Here is a 24,775-nt window from a genome sequence, read left to right as displayed (position 1 = left end):
TTTAGTTTGGAAATAGTTTTCCTTTAGGCTTTTAAAAGTATTATGCCATTGTCCTCAGGCTCTCCAGGTTGCTGTTGAGAACTTCAAAGTCATTCTGCTTCCTCATCCTTTGCATATGACCCACTTTTCCCCTTCTCTGAAAGTTGTAAGAGCCCTTTTTCCTGATAAAGTGCCTTGGAGTGGGTCTTATTTTCATCCGTTGTAAAATATACTCAATGGACCTTTTCAGTCTGCACACTCATGTCCTTCAGGTCTAGGAAATTTTCTCTTTTTTTTTTTCTTTTGTTTTTCCTTTTTGGTTTGAGGTCTAGGACATTTTCTTGATGATTTCTTTGCCCCTGTTTTCTTCTCTCTTTCTGTATCTCATTTGAAAATTGGAACTGCTGGACTGGTCTTTCATGTTTCTCTTGTTTTTTCTGTCTTTCACCTCTTTGTCTTTTTGCTCTTTTTTTGGTGAGATTTCCTCAAATTTTCATACAACTCTGTTATTGCATCATTTCTGCTATTACATTTTTACTTTCCAAGACCTCCTTCTTGTCCTATTTCTCTAAGTATCGTATTCTTTTATTTCATAGTTACAGTAATTTATCTGAGGATATAATTGATAATTGGGTTATGGGTTTCTGGCATCTTCTTCTCCCTACATAATCTGTTTCCCTCCAATTAGCTTTTTTCTGTATTTTCCATCTCTACCTTTTACAATAGTGACTTTTCTCAGATTTCTGGGAACCCTGGGTGTTCTACTCATACCTAGAAGTGTGCCACACAAATCTATAGAGACAGAAAGTGCCTTAGTAGTAACCTAGTGCTGAAGGGGCTGGGGAAAATGGGGAGCAAGTGCTTATGAGTACAGTTCTCTTTTTGGGGTGATGAATATGTTCTACAATTGTTTGTGGTAATAGTTGCACAACTCTGAATGTACCAAAAACCATTGAATTGTACTTTAAATGGATCAAGTGTGTGGTGTATGTATACTCTCTCAATAAAACAATCTCAAACAAAACTGGGACACTAACAAGATGATGAAAAGTTCAAAGTGCATGGCTGGGGGTTGTCATCTGTGGGTTTCATTGTAGGGTGATCTGGCTGAGCTGTTTAGTTGGGGGAACCTCTGATATCAGAATCTTTGTCTTTCTTCTTGGGTCGATTAGATTCCCCAGGAAAGACTCAACCAATCTCTCCAGCCTGGAGGATAAAGGCTGGCTGCCAGCATTCTAGGAGCTGAGTGAAGGAAGAAGACCGTCTCTGAATGCAGCAGGCTAACATCCACCTGATCTCCCTATTCTCAGTATTGTCCCTTAGCCCTCCACTGTGCTTGGAGACCCCCCAATCCAGAGACCGTATGTTCTACCCACTATAGAGAATAAATCTCCAAATATTTTTTTGGTCAGGATTGAGAAAGGGCAGTTGCCCTATGGTAGGGAGTCAGGGAGATGACCTGCCTGCTTCTTTATCAGACTTGCAACCAAAAATACTTATCTTAGCTGTCCCCCCAGCTAAGATACATACAGACATCTACATACTAGGATACATACACACTTTCAGAGTTACCTGGTGCCTGTAATTCCTGAGGTTTTTTTTTTTTTTTTTTGAGGGGTCTGTGAATCAGATTGGTTCCAGGCTTTTTCTTCAGTTTTGAGAGTTTTGGGGTAGGAAGCAAAAGTAGAAGCGTGTGTTCACACCGTCTTTGCCTGAACACAAATATGCATTTTGCCTTCTCAGTTATTCAGGATGATAATAATATATATTATTAAGATTAATTTTTAAAATTTAAAATTCTGATTTAAAAAAAAACTGCATAGAATAAACATTTGCCTCTGGACAAAATACTCCTGTTTTATGCAGAATCCAAAGATTGGGGGATATTTCTCCACTATCAAAGGAGGAGAGATTATTTTTCATATGCAAATAAAAAAATCAATACTCCCCGAATTCAGGGAAGCAGTTAAGTGTTGAGAATCATAAGGCTTGTGATGAACTGACAAGATAAATCGACGAAATAAGCTTCTGCTCAAGTCATGAAGCATTTCTTGACCTTAGCAAGTGATTAAAGTTCTCAAATTCTGACTGCCTCATAAAGATTAGATAGATTTTATTGTTAATTTTCCAGAAGTAAAATTAGATGTTTAGTACTTGCCTTAAATATTCTCCTCATGTGGCTATTTGATTTGAAGGGAGTCATTTAGTTGCTCTAGACTGAATCTGGAGCTCAGGGTATTAAAATGGCTAGGAGGTGAGAGGGGCAGTCCATGGTGTTGCTGTTAAGTTCACAGGCTCTGCTTCGGCAGCCAGGGGTTCATGGATTCGGATCCTGGGCATGGACCTATGCACTGCTCATCAAGCCATGCTGTGGTGGCATCCCACATACAAAAATAGAGGAAGATTGTCAACAGGTGTTAGCTCAGCAATAATCTTCCTCAAGCCAAAAAGAGGGAGATTGGCAACAGACGACAGCTCTGGGCCAGTCCTCCTCACCAAAAAACAAAAATAAAAATAAAATGATGAGGAGGACAGTGGCCAAGCTTACCACCCTCTGTGATACTGGACTTTGAGGCCAGGGGCTGACTTAATTCCTCTTTGCATTTCTGGTGCCTAGAATTGCACCTCATATCCAGTTAACGTTTCTTAAATGCTTATCAAGTGAATAGCTAAGAGAGGAAACCGTTTGTAGTCAGCAGCACAATTGTTGTCATAAATATCGACAACTTCCAGACGATTCTAAATTGTCTCCATCTCCAACTAAACATTTCAATATGATACAACCTTGAGCCAAATTCTGCGTGTTAATAACTGTGCTCTCTAAGATTACCACAGCCTATAAAACCTTGTGATTCTGTTTCTCAGCCTAAAATGCCACCCTTCTTTTACTTTTAAAAAGAACCTTTATCTCACTGTATTAATAAAAGAAATATATTTGATTTAGATTATTATGCATAATCACTTGACCTTTCCAAAGCATCACAACCATTCAGGACTGGCTGCATAATTTGCAGGATCCCACGCAAGATAAAAATGTGGGGGCCCGCCCAGCGGCATAGTGGTTAAGTTCGCATGCTCCACTTCGGACATTCATTATACAGCCTTCCCCTAAAACCCTGCATGTCAGGCATATCCTGGAGTCTGATCACGCAGCTGTTACACTTCAGACAATAGCTCCTTATACTGCCTGCTTCCCACCCTTGGCGTTCAGTGTTTGATGGTGGTCATTTTCAGGTGCTTTCTTCCTGCTCTGACAGTAGCTTTCAATGGGTCAACTTCTTCAAGCCAAATTAAATTAAAAGTCGAGATCTGATCCCCAAAGGAAAAGGAACTTGAATGAAAACGTGTCTCCTATTTGTCAGCTCCTGGCAGTTGGTAGAGCTCCTCATTTTCCCCCATCTCGTTTGTTTTTCGCCTCCGTGCGTCTGAGCACCTGCTATTCACATCAGAAGGAAATGAAATCAGTAGCATTTTTCTTCCCCAGTGGCAGTCTTTAAACTTCCTTCTCTTTTGCCAGTAAGTCATCATTCTTCTTCGAGACTGCTTTTATATTCAGGCATGTCCAAGATTTCCTTGACCTGTTTGTTTTGAACTTAGAATCTGATAGACACCTAGAAATTTATGTGGTTCCACCCTCATCCATAGAGGCACTTTACATGAACACAGTGGACTGAAATGTCTCTTAAGGGTTTACAAAAGGGTGATTAAGATGCCATTAAGAGAAGTAAAGGCCCTGAGAGAAGGAAAGAGCTAAGATTTATTCATCACAAGTAAACATCCGATCTTTGCTATCTCAGAACAGGCACATGTATTAATACCCTGAACTTTGAATGAATTGGTGTCTCAATTCTGTGGTTGACTTGCTGTAAAGAGTTCTCCTCTGGATCTGCCACAAAGTAAGCAGTTCCTGACCCAGGGCTGGCCTGACTCCCCGTGGAGTCCGGAAGCTGGTGGGGCTGGCGCGTGGAAGCAGGCGGAGAGCTCTTCTTCCCGAGGGGGAGAGTCAAAACCCCTGCCTGCAAGTTACAAAGACATGATTGTTCTATAGAAGGAAGAGTTTAATAATGTGGTTAAAGAAGAAATAGGCTACCTCTGAAAATGCTCTGCCTCTCACTGGAGCCAAATGACCATCTGGGAGAAGTCCTGCAGAGGGGAAAGAAACATCACGTGGCTTTTTAAACTAGAATGCCTGTAGTTTTCCTTGTAACCCAGCAATTCTGGGTTTCTCTTAAGTTAACTCCCAAAGAGAAGAGAACTTGATCACAAAAAGTACAGAGCCTCATGGGAGGCGAAAGAAGTCTGTTACACACGTAGAACCCCTCTGTTCCCTTCCTTATGAATGGAGTGAAACCAAACCTGCAGGTGTGTGACCTTAAATAGACCTGAGGCTTACACTGCCCACACTTGGCACAGTATGCTTCCTTTGAGGAAAGCGTAAGATTATATGGCTGTAATTTCCAGCTTGGACAGGTAAGCTAGCGCTGGGGCCTTTGAATTAGAACGCTGCTCTGGGGGCCAGCCCAGTGGCGTCAGGGTTAAGTTTGCACACTCCACTTTGGCAGCCCAGGGTTCACAGGTTTGGATCCCAGGCATGAACCTACGCACTGCACATCAAGCCATGCTGTGGCGGCATCCCACATATGAAATAGAGGGAGATTGGCGCAGACATTAGCTCAGGGACAATTTTCCTCAAGCAAAGAAAAAGAAGGAGAGGCACTGGCCCAGTGGCATAGTGGTTAAGTTCACACACTCTGCTTTGGCGGCCCAGGGTTCACAGGTTCAGATCCTGGGCATGGACCTATACACCACTCATCAAGCCATGTTGTGGAATAGAGGGAGACTGGCATAGATGTTAGCTCAGGGCCACTCTTCCCCAAACAAAAAGAGGGAGATTGGCAACAGATGTTAGCTCAGGGTCAATCTTCCTCACCACAAAAAAGGAGGAGAAGAAAGAATGCCACTCTGCCATTCACCATTAACTAGGTGACTTAACCTCCCAGGCCTCAAACTCCTCACCTGTAACAAGAGAATAATGATAGCTACTCACAAGATTGTTGTAAGGATAAGATGAGAAGATGTATATGACTATGCAGTACAGTGCCTAGAATGTAATGTATACTCAAATATCCATTTTTTCTAATAAGATAGCCCTTCAAATATTTTTGTAGACATGCTATGTGCTGAGCACTGTGCTCAACTAGCAGGATCAGAGGATACCTAGAACTCTCCTGGGTCCCCAAGGGTGAATAATTCCGTATTCTGTCTACATTGGCCCTGGACCTCCAACCTGGAAGCTGGTGCCAACCAGTGACTATGAAGCTGTGATTTAACTTGAAAGTACCAGGTGAAGTATAAGGGGGCATAAATAACTATGAGTCAATACTGATATTAATATATGATCGAACAAATAAATCAGTGGAGGAAGAGGGCTGGCCCTGTGGCCGAGTGGTTAAGTTCACGTGCTCCGCTGCAGGCGGCCCAGTGTTTCGTTGGTTCGAATCCTGGGCGCAGACGTGGCACTGCTCGTCAAGCCATACTGAGGCAGCGTCCCACATGCCACAACTAGAAGAGCCCACAATGAAGAATATACAACTATGTACTGGGGGGCTTTGGGGAGAAAAAGGAAAAATAAAATCTTAAAAAAAAAAAAAGGAAACTTGGAAATTAAAAAAAAAAAAAGTTAGTGGAGAAGAAGAGACAGATCTTTCATATGGAAGAATTCCAAATAACTTGTGTAACTGCTCTGCCCTCAAAGAGGTGGAAGGGCTACACTTAGTGGCTTGCTTCCAAAGACTACAGTGTGGAAAGGGAAGTGGGGGTAACTTTCCAGTGGAGAAACCTGCTAAACACCATCTTGGCCAGGTAATCAAGGTTAACCTCATCAGTGATAAGTTATGTTAATAGTATATACCCTTGATATGATCTGATGAGAAAAGTACTTTGCCTCTGTGATTGTCCTCCCCAAAACCTATAAATGCTGTCTAACCATGAGAAAAACATCAGCCAAATGCAAATCATGGAACATTGTACAGAATACCTGATAAGTACTCCTCAAAACTGTCAAGGTCATCAAAAACAAGGAGAGTCTAAAAAACCATCACAGTCTATAGGAGCTCAGGGAGATATGATGACTAAATGTGTTGTGATATCCTGATGGGACCCTGGCATGGAAAAAGAACATTAGGGAAAACTTACAAAATCCGAATATAGTATGGAGTTTAGCTTTAAAAAAAAAAAAATAGGGCTAGTCCTTGTGGCCTAGTGGTTAAGTTCAGTGCGCTCCACTTCAGCAGCCCAGGTTCAGTTCCCAGGCGCAGACCTACACTGCTGGTCAGTGGTCATGCTGTGGCAGTGGCCTGCATACAAAATAGAGGGAGATTTGCAACAGATGTTAGCTCAGGGCAAATCTTCCTCAGGGAAAAAAAAGAAAGTAGTTGATGCGTCTTCCCTCAAAGTGACATCACTGAAACTTACACCACAATCATGTATTACAGTAGCATTTAGTAATATGTGAGTGTTGGAATCATGTTTTAAAACCTCCTCTTGGGGCTTTCCTTGAAATGAGGTATACTCAATATACCAGTTGTGTACACAAGGATCAGTAATCTGTCAAATAGTATAGGCCTTTTTGCAGCTGAGCTTAACTGTGATTAATGTATCATGCAGTTTATATTTTAACCTGGCACAGACTCTCAATCCATACAAGGCTGGATATGGATAATTTTGGCTCTTCTAGGTCAGACTTCCCACTGTGCAGAATTTAGGGTTGGATCAAAGGAGTTTTTCATGCATGTGTGCCAAGGGTAAGGAAAAGTTTCTTGCTTATGTTTAGCTGTCCATATTGGACATACAGACAGCTGTAAATTCTTTCTGTCCCAAATATAGAAAACCAGTCTGTGTCTCTCCTGAGGGGGAAAGGTCCATGTTGTCAGCTCCTGTCCCAGATGCTGCAGGCTTATGAAGCTTAGGAGACTGTTGACTTGGAAATGCTTGTCATCAACATTCCTCTCATGTGCTCTTTTTACATCAAGTCCAGCCTTTTCCACCCTCAAGGAGATGAAAGTCAAAGCAAGAAGGCATATGATTTCTCTGAGATTGGCTCTGTGCACATGATTGATTTTTATATCTTACTACATTTCCTCAGAAACAGCTCATCTGCTCCTGAGAAAATGTTCACGCTTCCTGTGAACTCGTGTGCTGTTCCTATTGTTTCGCTGGCGTGACTGTCCCTGGATAAACCTGTGGAAGTTAGTCTGACAGGATGAATCAAGTACAGTGTAGAAATAAACTACTTTCCCACACACGTTAGGTAGGTTTTTTCCTTGAGAACCTGTCTGCCACTTAATAAATTATCTCTCCTAAGAGGTTATTTAGTTCCTTGATGCTCCAACTGATGCATTTTCATCAGCTTCCTTCTTTGGGGTGAGAATAGTGGGTAAAATACATTGCTTTGGAATGCATTTGGAAAATAGAACTCCCTAAGGCTGTGTCCTCAAATATTATGGCACATGTAACAATTCTGTGGAAATAATAGGTATCAGATAGTGTTCTTTGCTTGCAAGCAAGAGAAACTGGCATTGCAAAGAAAATCACTGGGAAAGTAACAATTAGTTCACATAATTTAAAGAAAAAGCTAAGTAAACTATCCAGCCAAGGGAAGAATATAAAACGCGCTAGCTCAGAGGATTCCTTCATTCACTGAGCAGTATTAGTGAACCTCTGCCATGTCCCAGGCACTCCAGGGTGAGGATCTAGCCACGTGGGGAGTCTATCATGTGTTCCCTTCCATTGAGCTTGCTTCCAGAGGATCTCAGACTCACGGACAGCTTCACAGGTGGCTGCTGCTGATTACTGAGCTCCTACACTTTTCATCCGTCATTCATCACACAACACAAGATTCAGATTCCTCAGAGTTCAGTGAGCATAGGTTGGGTCAAAGGGTCACCCTCATGGAGTGAGATGCTGTGATGTGCATTCCCAACAGGACCACGTGGAGTGAAGGAAGCTTCGCTCCCTACAGGCTGAGTGGGCTGCTCTTACAACAGAGGAAAGGAGTGCTGGGTGGGCAAAAAGAGAAGTCCACTATACTTAATATTAATAGTGTGAAGAAAGGAATGAGAAGACTAAGATCTGGGTTAGAATGCTGGTTAAAGCCACTTACGTGTAAATAAGGATAACTTTGGATGTGTTTCTCTAACATCTCTAAGGGTCCCTTTCCTCATCTATATAAAGTCAGAATAATAACCCCTACCTCATAGAATTGTGTGTATTGTTGTTTTTCTCAGAAGCCCTCTCAAGGCCCTTTGCAATCACTGTCCCCTTCCCCCTTCCCAAACGTCACCACCCTCCTGATGTTAGTTTTGCCTCATTTTGAACATGGTATAAACAGAATTATACAGTGTGTTCTCTTTTGTATCTAGTGTCTTTGCTCAGTATGGTGTTTGTGAGTTTCATCCACGTTGTTTGGAGTGGCTATATTTATTAATTCTCATTGCTGAACACTATCCATGCACCAGTATACCAGTATTTGTTTATCTATTCTGTTGATAATGGACATTTGAGTTGTTTCTGGTTCAGGGCTACTATATAAAGCTCCTAAAGACATTCTCATATGTGACTTTTTGTATCATGTTCTATGGGTTATATACCTAGGATTGGAATTGCTGAGTCAAAAGGTATATGCATGTGTTCATCTAGTTTGCAGCTTACATTGCCCCCACAATGTATAACAATGTCATTGCGTCACATCCTTGCCAGCGCTTGGCATTATCATAGTTGTTTAGATGTTTAAATCTGGATCACACGCAATGGCCAGTTGAGAGCTTGTTCTGATAATTGCTTAATAAAAGTTAGTTGTATTTTCACAGTTGTAAAATCTACATGGCATCTACAGATATTTTCCATGCTTTCTAACAAATGGTATTTCAGTGCATTCTGCTGGTATAGTTTGTATCTTAGCATGGAAATCCTTAATGGGTTGGACAATGTGTTTGACAATCTTTACTGGGTTGGATTCTTTTTTGCTTGTGTTGATGAAGCTTTGCTTAGAAGTGTCACATTGGCCACTTCAAAATGGGCATCCTATCTCAGCTCCCCACTGTGTCTCATGAAAGATGTCAGTAGAGACATCTCCAGGCGCCGCATCTCTCCAAGCCGTTCCACTGCTCTCTTCCCCATTCAAAACCAAGACGGGCATCAGCCTTTCTTGGGTCGCACTGGCAATTTTATTTCTAGTGGCAGGCAGTGTAAGGAGGGTTACGTACTTACTAGCATGCCAAACCTGGGTCTTTGGGCATAGTACTTAGCTTCTCAGAACCTCATTTGCTTCATGTATGAAACCGTGATGATAATATGTATCTCAGTGGGATGCTAAAATTGCAAATGAGATAATAGATGTAAAGTGTGAAGCTCAGTGCCTCAATAAGGGCAGCTATTACTGTTATTAGAAGTGGTGATTATTATTGTTTGATCTCAGGCACGGTATGCTTAAAACTATACAATTTTTAAATTCTATAGTGTTTTAATAAAGACCACAGACTCAGAATTTTAAAACAAGACTTAGCCATTTATAAGAACTGCATTGCCGGAAGGCAGAAGAAAAGCGCTCACCACACCCTGTTTTCTTAACACGTGAACGTTATAAAATATCTTTTGTACCTGAGCCTATCCTGCACCTCCCACTCCAGCCTCTTCCAGGAATTGCTTTTTGATCCACCAGAAAAGAGAGCCTTGTTCTCCCAAGTAAACAAACTTCAATAGCAGAGACTGATGATACACATTTGAAAGAAGGTCAAATGTACATTTGGAAACTAGAGGAATCAGTGTTGTTCAGAAGAACAAAGAGGAGTGTGACATTGAAAATCTGTAAGAGGGTCTTAATGGTAGTTCAGGGGAGTAACATTGAGGATATATTTGTTGAGTTTTTAATTTGTTGTGGGACATGAAATTCTTTTGATTATGGAGATTGATTTCCTCCTTTTAAAAAAACTGGCCCTTGTTTAGCCCAACGCTAGGAAACAAAGGTGCATAGCGGTGACATTATTTGTTCAACATCACTCAGGTAGTAGCAGAATGGAGACCAGAATCAAGGTCCTTCATCTCTGAAGCCAGTGACCTTTTCATTGATCTTTTCTTAAATATTGTAAGAGATGATGCCAACTTTCTGAAATCATTGACTGCTGAAGTCTAAAATTGCTTAAAGGAGCATTTGTTTTCCCTTAAATTGTTTTTCACTGAACCTCTGAGCCATCTAGAATTATAGCTAGGGTTAATTATTGGTTGTCAAGACCAGGCATTATGCCAAGTCTTTTAGATGCTTATTCATTATGTACTTGTAACAGGACTGGCCTAAGCTTTATGATTACCGTGAGTGTTTGGTCGTTCCTGGCAATTAGAAGGAAATTGTCCTGCACAAGCAATGTGGCATAGAGTGGGTTGTCTGAGATCATCTTTCCCGCAAAGTGAGGGAAAATGTTGGTAAGACAAAGTAGGTCATTAATACCAAGATAGATGAACTTTGTTCATCCAAATGTTGTTGATTTTATTCCCTTTGTATATGTTATCTTCCGTACATGAAGGTGTACACGCTTTTTTAGTGTTCAGTTTTTAGAACTGAAAGAAGTGGGCTCTAACTCTTCAAAGTCAAAATGTTCATGTAATTATGTTTTTAATGTCTGTTGATTAAGAAATTACACATGGACATATGGATTTGAATGCCCCTTGCAATTATTCTGGAGTCCCACCTGGCTCTGTGCTTCACGGACTGGTAACATTTTTCCAGCCGCCATACTGATTCCAGTGGAAGCAGCAACTTCAATAGATGGTGCTAGAAATGGCTCTGAGGTTTTCCTTTTGCCTGTGTGAAGTGGTGTGCTGGAGCCTGCTCCTTCTGGCTCATAGGACTCAACTGTCAAATTTTGCAGGCCATTTATTAAGCACAGCCATTATTAGAAATTAAACTACATAAACTTACAACTAAATGGGTTTAATTTTTTCAAAGGTAATACTCAAAAGTCATCCCTTCCTAATTATTTTACAACATATCTACTATCCCATGCTCTTGAGGTTATTTGTGTATCCTATCTGTATAGTGCAAATACTATATAATGACAAACTGCTGTACATTTCTTTCCAGCTCCTCACTCAGTGACATCACATTGGTCGATTGAAATAGAAGTATTTGTTCCAAAGTAGTTGTCAAGCGCTGTAAGTCAGGGTTTTGTTTTGTTAATTGTCTACTTTTTAAACTTGAAAATGTGTTGATATCTATAGCTTCTACATTGTCAATAGCACAAAAAATTGAGAGAATATTCTTCCAGTATTTGAAATCTATTTTCAAATTCAGCAGAGAAGCAGCTCATATCCTTGACAAGTGAGTGACGTTCTGACAGATGTCTTTATTTTATTTTTGTCTTATTAATGTAAGGGAAAATATCAACCAGCATCATGTTGGAACTACACATTCACTAATTGCAATCATAGGTCGGCTATCGATGCAGAAGTTGTACAAAAATCAACAAAGGCGTTCTTTGACGATCAGTTATGTGGAAGTTACAGTAAAGACTATTGCGTGTTTTGTTATTTGTAAATTGTGTGCTATACATTCTTTGTCAGTAAAATTTATAATAAACTTACATATAATTTTTTTCCCAGATTGCTGGTTGTTAAACATTTACCAGTACACCGCTCCTTTTTTGCCACTGAAGTCCATAAAATGTCTGTTTCTTTGTTATAATAATCTTCAATGATAATACTAATGACAGTTAAAATGCATTAAACACAAGTGACAGACTTTCTAAGAGTCACCTCACTGAATCCTCACAAATGCTATCATGTTGCCAGAGACAAGGAGAGAGTAAAGAAGGTAAATTCAGGCACCTCCAGCTTTAGTGGAAGAGGACATTTAATAGGTGCCTTCCAAGGGCAAGGAGCATGGTAGACATTGCATATGAATTATTCACGTCAACCTTGTGGTAAATAAGGAAAGTGATTTTTATCACTATTGTGTGGATAGTGGATATGCATAAAGAACAAGCTCAGAGAGATGGAATAACTGCCCGGGTCGCAGCTAAGTAAAACTGGTTAGAAATGGAAACCATGAGGGGAGAACCAAAGTTCTCAGGTGCCTCCTCCTAAATCAGCTCAGATGCAGTGGAACAACTTCGTCTGGTGAAATGCTGTGGAGGGCTCTCACTGGCAGATGCTTTGAGATCATTTTTGCTAATAGCTATTGAGAAATTTCATGTAAATAGGACTTAGACGTGCATGTGAAAGATAGACATTATCCAAAACATCTAGAGCTTAAATCAGACTTCAAAAACTGGATAATTTAGATTTCTTGGGAGTAGGTAAAATAAATGGGAAAGGGTATAATTTCAGTGACAGGTTTTAAACATTGATATTTATATTTACAGATTGCTAAGCGCTTAACACATAAAAAGATATATCAACAGTGTGAAATAACAGGTAGCGTGTTTCATCGTGTTTTACAAAACACTTAACCATTTATTAGTTTACTTAAGTGTGCTTCCTGGAAGGTGGAATTTATAGAGTGTGACACATACATACCTGACCCCAGGGAAGTCATTGTATTCAGAGCTCCTCAACACCAGCCAGGTCCAGGCTGTGGAGCCAACTGCCAACCTCACAGGCGCTCTCAACACCAGCCGCAGAGCAGAGCCAGCACTGGACCTCGGCAGTGACCAACATCCTCCTCATTCTTTGCCAGACTCCCCAGGATGGGTCATTCTGGTCCTCAGTCATTCATAGAGGCATACCACACCTGCACATCTTCTAAACTGCACATCTTACTGCCTTAGCATTCTTTTAAGCCAGTATTCTTTTTTTGTTTAGCTTTTAGTGTTTATTTATGACCACCTGATACATTAATTTTGAATGCCTATGACAGATTTCTCCAAAGTACTATTTTCAAAAAAGTTACATGGGAAATAGTACATAGGCAACTCATCTAAGTTTTATCATGCTAAATATATTTGGAACTCATTATATTTCCTGTTCTTATTTTGCATGAGTGATTGCGAACAGTTCACCCTCAGAACTCTTTTTGTACAGTATATGTTTTTAAATAAAATTATACTTAAGATGTACAACATGATGTGATATACATATACATAGTGAAATGATTACTACGGTCAAGCTAATTAACATCTCCCATCTCCTCACACAGTTACCTTTGTGTGTGGAGGTGGGGGGGGGGGGGGGCAGGTGAGAGCCCCTGAAATTGACTCTCAGCAAGTGTCCAGGATGCAGGCCAGTAGTGTTAACTGTAGTCACCGTGCTGCACATTATAGCTCTAGACGTCTTCATCCTGCGTAATTGCCACTCGGTACCTTCTGACCAAAATCTCCGCAGCTCCTCACTCCTGGTAACCACCATTTTACTCTCTGCTTTTGGGTAGTCAACTTTTTTAGATTCCACATATAAGTGAGATCATGCAGTATTTTTCCTTCTGTGTCTGTAAGTCAGTATTTCTTAAAGTATGGGTTCTAGAACCACATGCTTCAGAAACAGCACGTTGTTAAAAATGCCGCTTCCTGGGCCTGTTGGCGATTCTAATGCACGTTCAGGTTTGAGAGCCACTATTTAAGCAAATGGGGTATATTGACTTTTGATTCTGAAGCACCTGGTTTTGTTCCTTAACTTATAGGACGGGTTTTCGTGTATAAAAGGGCCATTGCCAGAGATTATTAAAGCTGAGCTGTGAGTTGAAAACCAGAGTCAGTCCCAGTTCTCCTCAGAGATGCCAATACCCTATACCTCCCAAACGATCTCAGCCAGGGACCTCCCAGTCTTTGCCTCCGGGAGCTCTGTTCGATTTCTCTCTCCCTAAACTGCTTATGTTCCTAATGACTCAGGACAAGGCGTTGACCTCCAGCAGAGACGTAGTTTCTGTGACATTTTCCGATTATTCAAGTCAGAGCTTATAATTAGTTTGGCATTGGCCAAGCCACGTATGAGAAACCTTCCTGTCACTCTTTGAAGCTAGCAAGCACACTAAAAATCAATTCTGCTTATGGTTTTCCAATAGCCCTGAACAGTTATAATTACACTGTGCTTCTGTGATAGCAAAGCTGCCTTGTAATCTGTTCTCATCTTATTTTTTTCCGGCAGCTTCTGCAGACTTGATGGTAATTTGGATGTTGACTAAATGATGCCACTTATATACTGAGGGTGGTCCTTTCAACCCTGTGTGTTTTTAGCACGTTGATATGAGGAGTACCCTAGTGAAGTGTGAAAGCTAAGGCACAAACACTGCCTAAAGATTCCTGATAAATAATAAAGGCTCACCCAGTGTTTGGTGGATTTTACTGAAGAAGGGCTTACTTTTTAAAGACAGGAAATGTGGTGTTTAGCAAAGACAGGAATGATACTTTTTTCAGCTACCCAAAATATAAGTTTCCTGAAGGTTGCAGTTACTGGTGTTATGGACTAAAGAAAGGAGGGGAAATTAGTGAGCCAGCCTGCTGGCCAAGGCAAGGTTTTCCTTTAAAGCATTTGTACCACCCAGATTCATTCGCTGGAGCTGCCATAACAAAGTGCCACACACTGGGGGCTTAAACAACAGAAATGTGTTGCCTCACAGCTCTGGAGGCTGCAAGTCTGAGATGTTAACAGTGTTGCTTCCTTCTGAACGCTGTGAAGGAGAATCTGTACCATGCTTGTTGCCTGGCTTCTGGTGGTTTTCTGGCAGTCTTTGGCACTCCTTGACTTATAGAAGAATCACCCCACTCTGCCTTCATCTTTACATGGCGTTCTCCCCGTGTGCATGTCTGTGTTCAGATTTCCCCTTTTCATAACAGACACCCGTCCTACTGGATTAGGGCCCCCCTATTCCAATGTGACCTCATCGTAACTAGTTAAATCTGCAACAACCCTATTCCCAGATAAGGTCACTTCTGAGGTACTGGGGGCTAGGACATCAACATATGAATTTTAGGAGGACACAATTCAACCTATAGCACCATCTGTCGGAATAAAGCTTTCTTTTTCTGGATTTTTTTTTTTTTCTAATCTTGAGAGGAAGTGAGTGTAAGGAGATTGCAGGACTGCAAACCACTCTCCGTGGGAGTTATGTCAGTTATGTCGCTGAGGGGCCGTATGGGGATAATGGTGCTGTGGTTGAGAAGTATTTGTCACTTTATCTTAAAGCTTTATTGGTCCCATTAGCTCACACAGCAGAAGGAGTTTCCATTTTAGCAAACTGTATTTCTGCTTTGTTACTCTGACCTCAAACTTCAGTTTTCTGGGGAAGTTGAGACAGGGCCAATCAAGAATCAAAGCTTTTGGAAGGTCAAAGAGCCTCATCAAATCCAAAGTCCTGATTTTTACAGGGGAGCAAGCGGGGGCCCAGGGAGGTTAAATGGCTTGGCTTACCCAAATACCACACACACAGCTACTTAGCACCAGGTTAGTCCCAGACTCAGCTACCCTGCCCTTGCTCTAGCACGTGCTTCCACGTACCGTGCTGCTCCTCCCAGCCATGGAGGCCGTGGGTCACCTGTGATAAAAAGGTCCCCAATCCCTGGTGCCTTTGTGAGGCTTTTCTCCAGCCAGAGAGTACAGTCAACTCTGTTTTCAGTACATGCCACTCTCTGGGGATGTTCTGTGGACCGCTCATACTCCAGTTTTCTTTATCCCCCTAAGCCTTACCTCTGGGACCTGCTTAAATATATTGTCTCTCTACTCTATGGATAGGAGCTCTGGGAAGCAAACTAATTCTTTTTTTTTTTTTTTTGAGGAAGATTAGTCCTGTGTTAACTACTGCCAATCCTCCTCTTTTTGCTGAGGAAGACTGGCCCTGAGCTAACATCCCTGACCATCTCCCTCTATTTTTTTTATATGTGGGACGCCTACCACAGCATGGCTTTTTGCCAAGTGATGCCATGCCCGCACCCGGGATCCGAACCCAAGAACCCTGGGCCGCAGAGAAGCAGAACATGTGAAATTAACTGCTGCGCCACTAGGCCGGCCCTGCAAACTAATTCTGATATTAGGCTTTGCCATATATGAACAAGAAAACATGTTTTCCAAGAGAGCAGAAGCCATTCAGGATTGTGAAGTCCACTAGAAATGACTTTGATTGTCAAGGGTTTTTTTTTTCCCCCTAGGTGTGGGTTTTTTGCATTTTTATATTTTATAATAATGATATATGTAGCTATTTGCTTCTTTTTAACATTTATTATCTATCTCCCCAACGTTTTTTTAAAAGCTCCTTAAGTCAGTGACCCAGCCATGTCTGAACTATTTCCCAACTTATTTTTCACTTTTAACACAGTCCCTGGGACAAAGTGAGCGCTCAGGATACATTTGAATGGATGATTTATAGTTTTGTGAGTGGAAAAGCAGAGACTGTTTTTGATGCTGACAGTTCATTACTGAAATACAATTTTTATATAGTAAATTGCACAAATCTTCAGTGTATAGTTCCATGAATTTTGACGATTGTGTGCACTCCAGCAACCATCACCCACATCAAGATGAAGAACATTCCCATCACACCAGAAGGTTCCCTTCTGCCCCTTCCGTGGTCGTGGAGACATTCTCCTTTGTTTTCTGCTAGAAGCTTAATAGTTTCAGCTTTCATGTTTTGTGTGTGATCTATCTTGAATTAATTTTTGCGTATGGGGGTGTCAGAGTTCCTCTCGCTGTTCTTTAATATCTATTGCTGTTCCTCTTGATTAAATCAGATAGTCAAGACTTGCTTATAGTAATAGATCTATTCTTTGGAAATGGATCTATATATCTACTTTCTTTTATAATCGAACCATTGTTTCTGGGGATATCTTAGAAACACAGCAAGGGCTAATTCTGCACAGTGGTCGATAGCCTGAGGCAGTATGTATAGGACATGGCTCCACACTCAGGCCTGGGGTCAAATCCAGGTGCCACCATTTATTAACTGTGGTTAGACAAGTTAGCCTTAATACTCACGTGTACAAAATAAATGGGAAGAGACCCAAGCTAACAGGGTTATCTTTAATGATTAAATGAAAGAATGTCTGTAATACAATCATCACAGTATAAACATCACAGTCGATGACTACTACCCTTAAACATGTTGGAGGATGTCAGAAAGAAAAATAAATCTCAGAGGTGTATGGTAAAAAAAAAAACAAAGAAAAGGTGCCTTTTTGAAAAGGTTTGTCCCTCCAGTCTACACCCACACACATACACACATTCTGCTCAAAGAGAGAGAGAGCCCTCATCTCGCTTCTCTGCTTGGTTCTAAGGCTGCTGGTGGCGGGAGCTCAGTTGCTGCCACCTCTCTGAGCAACTGTGGCTTCCTGTCCCCAGAACGAATAGACCTGGCAGCACACTGTTCGCTTCTCTCTCTGCCGGCTGGTTCAAAGTGCTGCTCTTTGTGCTGTGTCTGCAGCAGGCCTCATGCCTTGGGCGTTGACTTACTCGGGGAGAGAGGAAAGTTAAACCCAGGCACTAGACTCACGTGGCAGCCATCGGTCTCTTCCAACGAGAGAGGCTGCTGCTCTGCCTAGCTTCGTTAGAAACAGGCAGCTTCCTCATCTAAAAATAGCAAAAGCGGGAGAGCACGGAAGAGCAGCAACTGTGCCCGTGGCTGAAAAAAAGGAAAGACAGAAAGAAAGCCGCACATCCTCTTCAAGCCCCCTGTTTGGCAGGACAGGTCAGGAAGATGGGTGGGGAACAGTCTGGACACAGTGACCATGGCCAGGGACTCCGCACTTCTCTGGTCCATGCTGGGGAGTCGGGAAGTCTTGCCTGCACACTCAGCAAGGAGCTCAGCATGAAGGAGATCTGTCCTGGCAGGTGCATGAGATTTTCTGCACAGTGACACTGTCCAGGCTGCACTTAGGAACCCCAGTGCCAGTGCTTCAGAATTCCATACCCTACAGCAGCCTCTCCCCACCAACCCACCCTCACCAGAGGTGGGCTCTTCCAAGAGGGGCACGTGGTGTTGGCTGGACCATCACATCAGAAGTGCCTGAGCCATGTTGGAACAGGCCCTCCCTTAAGTAGAACATGACTCTAGGACTGAACAAGTACCTGCAGCCTTTAAGTGAGACCAGGCTGCGTTTGTGGGTTTTCTCTGCAAGTAGAAGCCTTCCTGTCCACATTGGTTATCAGTTAATGTTCCGGTAGTTAAACTTAGAACAGCAGAAAAGGAATTCTTTCCGAAGTGTTATGATAGATCTGTCTATGCAAGCAGACCTCATCATACCCTGCCTCCCCCCAGGAAATAGGCAGAGTCCCAGAGGTAAAAGTAATAGTGACTCTCCTGTTCCATTATACAGAAGAGGCTGTGTGTTTATACAGAAGAGTGTTACCCTCTGTCGGCCTTTCTTTCACTTGCATTATCTGGCTTGGTCCTCTTGATGGCCCTGTGTGATGGGCTAGGCAGGAACTGTCATTCCCATATTTAGAGGAGGAACCAGGATTCAACGTCAAGACTTGCCCGGCATTATAACTAATCATTGGAGAAGCGGGGCTTGTTTCTAGGCCTCCGCCTTAGTCCAGATGCTCTCTGGGTTCTCCCCCCATGGCATCAGTCCATGTCTAAAGGGCAAAAACCTTCTAACCTGAAGCAGACTCATGTTTGGCATGAATTTAAGCAAAAGTTAAAAAAAGAAAAAAATAGAGACTCCATTTAACCTTGATGCTGGGAACATTTTTCTTTGCATGGCTCAGCAATCATGACTTTGAACCCAGAGAGGGAAATATAACCCTAACTCACTCTTGGCCAGGCATTAACAGTATCTACATAGTCATATAATGTAAAATGTATATATCGATTTTCTAATTTTAGAGCCAATCCATGGACAAAGCAGGAAAAATTTGGTTATCATTTCAAAATAGAACATAAATAGTAACAGCCATGACAAAGTAGAGATTAAAAAAAAAATTTTTTTAAGTGTATCTAGTACAAAGTAAGAGGGGAAAATAGGGACGAAGAGGAAATAATGTGGGACATTAAAGGATGCATGGTTGATGGAATAAAAAAAGTTATTAACTATATTATTCACAGTAACAAAATAAATAAAATATAAATAGCAAATGTTGGAAGGAAACACAGAGCAGAGGAGGATAAATGCCCTTCTTATTGAATCAATAGATGCTGCCTTAGGTTGAGATTGTCTTTTATTCCCTGATTCATCTAAAGATATGAAGGAAACCGCCAGAAGAGCTCCAAAGAGAAATTGTAAAAGGAGCTGCCCCTGGAGGGATGACGATGGGGGTGGAGGCAGGAGGTTGTTTATTTCCTCATAAGTCATCTTACTTTGATTAGAAAAAATTAAGGCAGTGAGAGGATGACTTTTAAAAGACAAAAACTGTGGATCGTACCATATGTTCTCTGAGCAAATGCCCTCCTGAGAATTAGCTATAAAATACTCTGTAGGTCTGCAAACAGAAGTCAGAGTGTTCCAGGCTGTAAAATTATCCATGACTTTTTCAACAGTCCGGCCACACTAATGCTCTCTGATGAAGCCAAACTAACATTGCTGGTAACAGAAAGGGTCATTTTTGTAAATGACGAGGGGCCTGCGTGGCGGAGAACCACTAATGTCTGCTCCCAGAGGGAGCGCGAGGACGTGACATTCCCCCTCCTATGCTGCTCTTACCTGTGACAAGTTTGCTACGTGTGCAGAGAGCAGAGCACGGAGCAGCTGAGGAGTATTGGCAGCTCCACTGCTGTTACTAGGGGAGAATAGAACTGGATACATTAACAGTTTCCTGAGCACCTTGTTGCAAATCAGGCACAGTCGGTCCTCAGACAGTCTGAATTGAGGGAATTGTGGCAAAACTTGATGGTGCAGAACCCAGGCAGGCAGCCAGACTCTTAAACTCGGTCACGTAACGTTGCTCCTAGAAATGGATCTTCCCAGGCTGTGAGGCTCAGGAATGGCTGGCCCTCTGACTTGACCGCTGGGTTTTGAGGGCATTCCTCCCAAGAGAGGTGCTCTCACTTATAAGTGAACCCTAAGACAGAATCTGGGAAGCTCTCAGCCAGAGAAATTAGAAATTGATTCGAAATAGGGTGTGCCCAGGAAATCAACAGTACAGTAAGGAGACAGAGCAATAGCAAGAATATTTCCCAGTGTCAGAACCGAAGAGAAACAAACATGAGATTGGTCAATGGCACAGACATTTAAGTGAAAAATCCTTTTGAAAAGACATCTTACCTTTACTACTTGGGGCATCTTCAAGGAGGAATTTGCTGTAGGCTCTAGATGAATTTATTCGGGTTGGATGGTTTATTCTTGGATTATCTCCCTACTCTTTTAATGATTACGTTTCATTAATTTTTATTTTGTTTTTTCTTTTTGGTGAGGAAGATTGGCCCTGAGCTAACATCCATGCCAATCTCCCTCTATGTTGTATGAGGGACACCACCATAGCATGGCCTGATGAGCAGTGTGTAGGTCCACACCTGGGATCCAAACCTGTGAACCCCAGGCCACCAAAGCAGAGTGCACAAACTTCACCACCACACCACCAGGCTGGCCCCCTCATTAATTTTTTTTTTTAGATGCAATGGACATATATATACACGTTCAAGTAGATAATATAAAGGTTCTTAAGCCCAAATAACACTTTATGTCCTGTGTAAAGCATTTCTTGATTAGGAAAGATACCCCTTTAGCTTCAATAACGTGATAACCTTTACTAATCACTTTGCTAAAAATAACATAACAGAACATTGAAATGGAATATTTTTACTATCAGTTTCAGCTGAGGCCCAAAACAAAAGCAAGGTGTGTGTGAGATTGCCAGTCTTGCAAAGGAAGTGGTCAAAAGACAGTTTTGCAACTGTTAACTGACCACTCCCCTCCAGCCTTTAAAAGAAGTCAGAGAGGCCAAAGAAAGGTTGGCAGTCGGAATGTGATCTTTGGAGAGCTGTCAGGGAGTGGAGGTGCCTGTCCCGGCCCAGGGGAAGGGGCTGTAGTCAGATACTTTGGAGAGCTTGATATGTGTCACATGGAGTATAGGGGACATCTGTGTGTCCCCCAGTGTCTGATTCATGTCCGGGATCCTAAAAACTCTGAGGGAAGAACAAGGAGAGTCTGCTGATGGGGATGGCCTGCATCCCTCACTCACTCCCTTCTATCCCTTCATGTGCTTTATTTTTCTCCTTAGTGCTTTGGACTAACATAATATATATTTTAAATATTTATCTCATTGTCTGTCTTCCTCAATACTCTGTAAATCCTGTGAGGCAGAGATTCTTATTTGTTTTGCTCTCTGCTACCTCCTAGCACCTAGGACACAATGTGCTTCAGTTGGTGTTCATGGCGTACGTTCATTATCACCAATCGCTCCGCAGCCCTGCATGTTTGCTATTCTTATTCTCATTTTACATGTGGGAAGAGGGGTTAAGAAATTCATCCAGTATCATACACAGCTAAGTGGGAGAGCCAGAATTCAAAGCTAAATCATCTGATTCCAAAGTTCATGCTCGGCCTGTAATGCTTCATCAGCTCAGGTGTCTCCCTAAAATATATTCTCAGCCTTTCTCGGGTAGTGGATAGTACCTAATCTAAGATTTTTAGGGAAGTAACATGCCAGTTCTGTACTCTGGTCTCACTCAGTACATACTGAATAATGAACATAACAAATATAAAGATTAATGAGCTGGTTATGTAGCTTTCACTCAATGCCAAGATGTATTAATGTCAGATTATTCAGAATACACTTAATGGGACTTTACTATATAAATGCCTGATTATTTATATAGGGCAATATGTTTTACAGAGTTCTTTCGTATATGTCATTCTGTATTAAAGTGTTGGAAGCTTAAATATCTTTATTGTTCTTGTTAAATATTAGTCGTTGTTTTTTAAAATGTTGCTTTTTTTAATTGTGCAAAATATACATAGCAGAAAATTTACCATCTTAATCCTTTTTAAGTGTACAATTCAGCAGTGTCAAATACATTCAGATTCTTGTGCAACTAGCTGCCAGAACTCTTTTCATCTTGCAAAACAGAAACTCATTACCCATTAAACAGCTCTCCATCCGGGCCCCCAGCCCCTGGCAGCCACCCTTCTACTTTCTAACTTGATGAGTTTAACTATTCTGGGTACCACATGTAAATAGAATTATACAGTATTTGTCTTTTTATGACTGGCTTATTTCGCTTAACATAATGTCCTCAAAGTTCATTCACATTGTAGCATGTGTCAGAATTTGCCTCCTTTTTAAGGCTGAATAATATTCCATTTCGTGCATCTACCACATTTGGTTTATCCATTCATCCCACCATGGACACTTCAGTTGTTTCCTCCTATTGGCTACTCTGAGTAACGCTGCTGCAAACATGGGTGGATTAGTTTCCTCAGGCTGCCATAACAAAGTACCACAGACTAAGGGACCTAAACAACAGATATGTATTTTCTCAGTTCTGGAGGCTGGAAGTCCGAGAGGAAGGTGTTGGCAGGGTTGGCTGCTTCTGAGGCCTCTCTCCTTGGCTTGTAGATGGTCATCTTCTCCCTCTGTCTTCACGCATCTTTTCTCTGTGTATGTCTGTGTCCTAATCTCTTCTTATGACACCATTCATGTCGGATGAGAGCCCACCCCAACGATCTCCTTTAACCTTAATCACCTCTCTAAAGACTGTGTCTCCAAATACAGACACAGTGTGGAGTACTGGAGGTTAGGGCTTCAGTATGAATTGGGGAGGTAGGGGGCACATGGTGCAGCCCATAACACTGAGTGAACAAATATCTGAGAGTCTGCTTTCAATTCTTTGCAGTACATACCCAGAAATGGGATGCTGGATCATATGGTAATTCTATTTTTAATTTTGTGAGAATCAAAAATATATTGCTTTGTACAGCATATTTTGCCTACTTACTTTTCCTCAAACCTTTCTGGCCATCATTACTCTTCTCAAAGATCTCCCCAGCTCACATCAGGCACCACACACTGCATTTGTTTTCACTGATTTACATGATTATTTTTCAAGCTCCTAGGCACATTTGCCTTAGTTACTCTGGTTTCTACAATGGCGAATTTCTAAAATTTCAGCAGAGATGACCATAGAAAAGGTGCTTAACTGGAAACAAAGTTCAGGTCCTAATGCTGTTCAACTGCAGTGTGACCTTGGGCAAGTCACTGTGCCTCCCTGAACCTCAGCTTCCTAGTCTGTGAAGTAGAGGTGTTGGGCTGACAAATCACAGAGGGACCAGGCAGGGATGATGCAAATGAATAGAACAGGCCAGATGAGGTGCAGAAGAGGGTGGTGGGGAGCCCGGAGAACTGAAGAGGACATGCCCAGTTTAAATGGGCAGCCACAAACTCCTTGCCACTCATAAACGCGGGCTCGGAGTTGCCAGCTCTTCTGGTTTCTCATAAGAAGCGGTGGAAAACTGGGTTTTTGTGGGAATTTCCTATTTCTTAATTTAGCATTAATTCAAACTAAGAAAATCTCTTTGGGCCCAAAACACACTTCTCCCAGCCAGATTGGATCTGTGGGCTAGCAGTTTGCAACCTCTAGGCTGGGCATCCTCCAGGATGAAGGTCCCCTTCCCATGTTCTATGCCACACCAGCACTGGCCCCATGACGTTGTGGATGGTCTCTCACCTCAGGACTTGAAATCTCAGAGCCCAACACTCATGTTGTCAGGTCGACTAGAAATTTTTAATTATACAAAAAGTGAACCAAAAAAAAAAGTCAAAAGTCATGCCACAATTTTGTATTTTCTGACCACCTTGTTTCTTGCTTTGATGTTTAAGTAGAGAATTTGTCTTTCTCATAAGGCTTACCTAGGCAGGATCGTTTTTCCACCCATAGGAATAGTGAGTGGCGTCTTAACAGTTGAAAGCCAAAAGCCAATTAAAGTCCATCACTGCATCCTTGTTTTTGATCCAGAAAATAACCTGAGCATCAAGGTTTATTGCCAAACAGTACCTCTCAAAGCAGCATCCCGTGAACTGATGGTTTCTTTAACCCAGGAAATCCGTGATGGTTTACAATATAGAGCAATGCTTGATGGAAAGAGGCCACGTTCACCCTGCTCTTTAAAATCAATTGGAACAGTCTCTGTTTCCCATATTGTATCCCCATTTAGATTTTTGAAAAGCAAGAGAACTTTTTTTTTTTACTGTATCCAGAATTTAAAAGAAAATGTATCAAGCCAAAAGTAAAGCGGCTTTAATCCCACGTTCTCAAATATCACCAAATGGAAGGCCAGTGGGAGATTCCTCCATAACCTTTCCTCCCACCACCAGTCTGTATTTTTACTATTTTTTCATTATATCATTTATGATCAGAAAAAATACAAATGCACCTGATCTGTTAAGATCCAAAACATTCTTTTGACAAGTGTTTTTTTTTTTTTAATATTGAAAAAGTCGGGATTTCTAACTATTTAAGGTGTCTTCAATTAATGGGTAAATATGTCCAGAAATAGAGTTATATGTACTTCGCGCACCAGGGGAGCACAGAGGATTGGAACGTCCTCAGCAGTCTCTCGTCCAGCTGGGAGGCTCAGACAGGAAGCTTGGAGGGTGATTTTAGATGGCAGTTTCCAGAAGGGGTGGCAGCCATGGTAGCGGGGAAGGTGAGGAGGAAGCCCGTCTCCTGCCCGCAGCCCTACGGCCCAGGGAAGGCCACTGCCCACTGCACGGGCTTTGTTTGTTCCATGTGGCCCATGGCCACCCGCTTCGCCCAGCTCTTCTAACACCAATATCACACTCTTCCACCATTGTTTGCGAATATTTTGTTCCTGCAAAACCTTCAGATGGCAGAATGCCACAGGTTAAAACATAACTTTTCAGTGGGGAAAAAATGGTGCATCCCTGA

At 41.9% G+C, this 24,775-nt stretch overlaps 1 protein-coding gene across 9 annotated transcripts in view; it reads left to right on the top strand.

Annotated features, from left to right (window-relative positions):
• The window catches only part of PIP5K1B (phosphatidylinositol-4-phosphate 5-kinase type 1 beta), a 279,387-nt gene that overhangs the window by 240,242 nt on the left and 14,370 nt on the right, over positions 1–24,775 (top strand). The gene's annotated exons all lie outside the window — the stretch shown is intronic.

The sequence above is a fragment of the Equus caballus genome, chromosome 23 (genome assembly GCF_041296265.1).
Source record: "Equus caballus isolate H_3958 breed thoroughbred chromosome 23, TB-T2T, whole genome shotgun sequence".
In the NCBI taxonomy this organism is placed as follows: Eukaryota; Metazoa; Chordata; class Mammalia; order Perissodactyla; family Equidae; genus Equus; species Equus caballus.
Note: the sequence above shows the minus strand (reverse complement) of the source record. Positions and strands in the feature narration are given on the sequence as shown.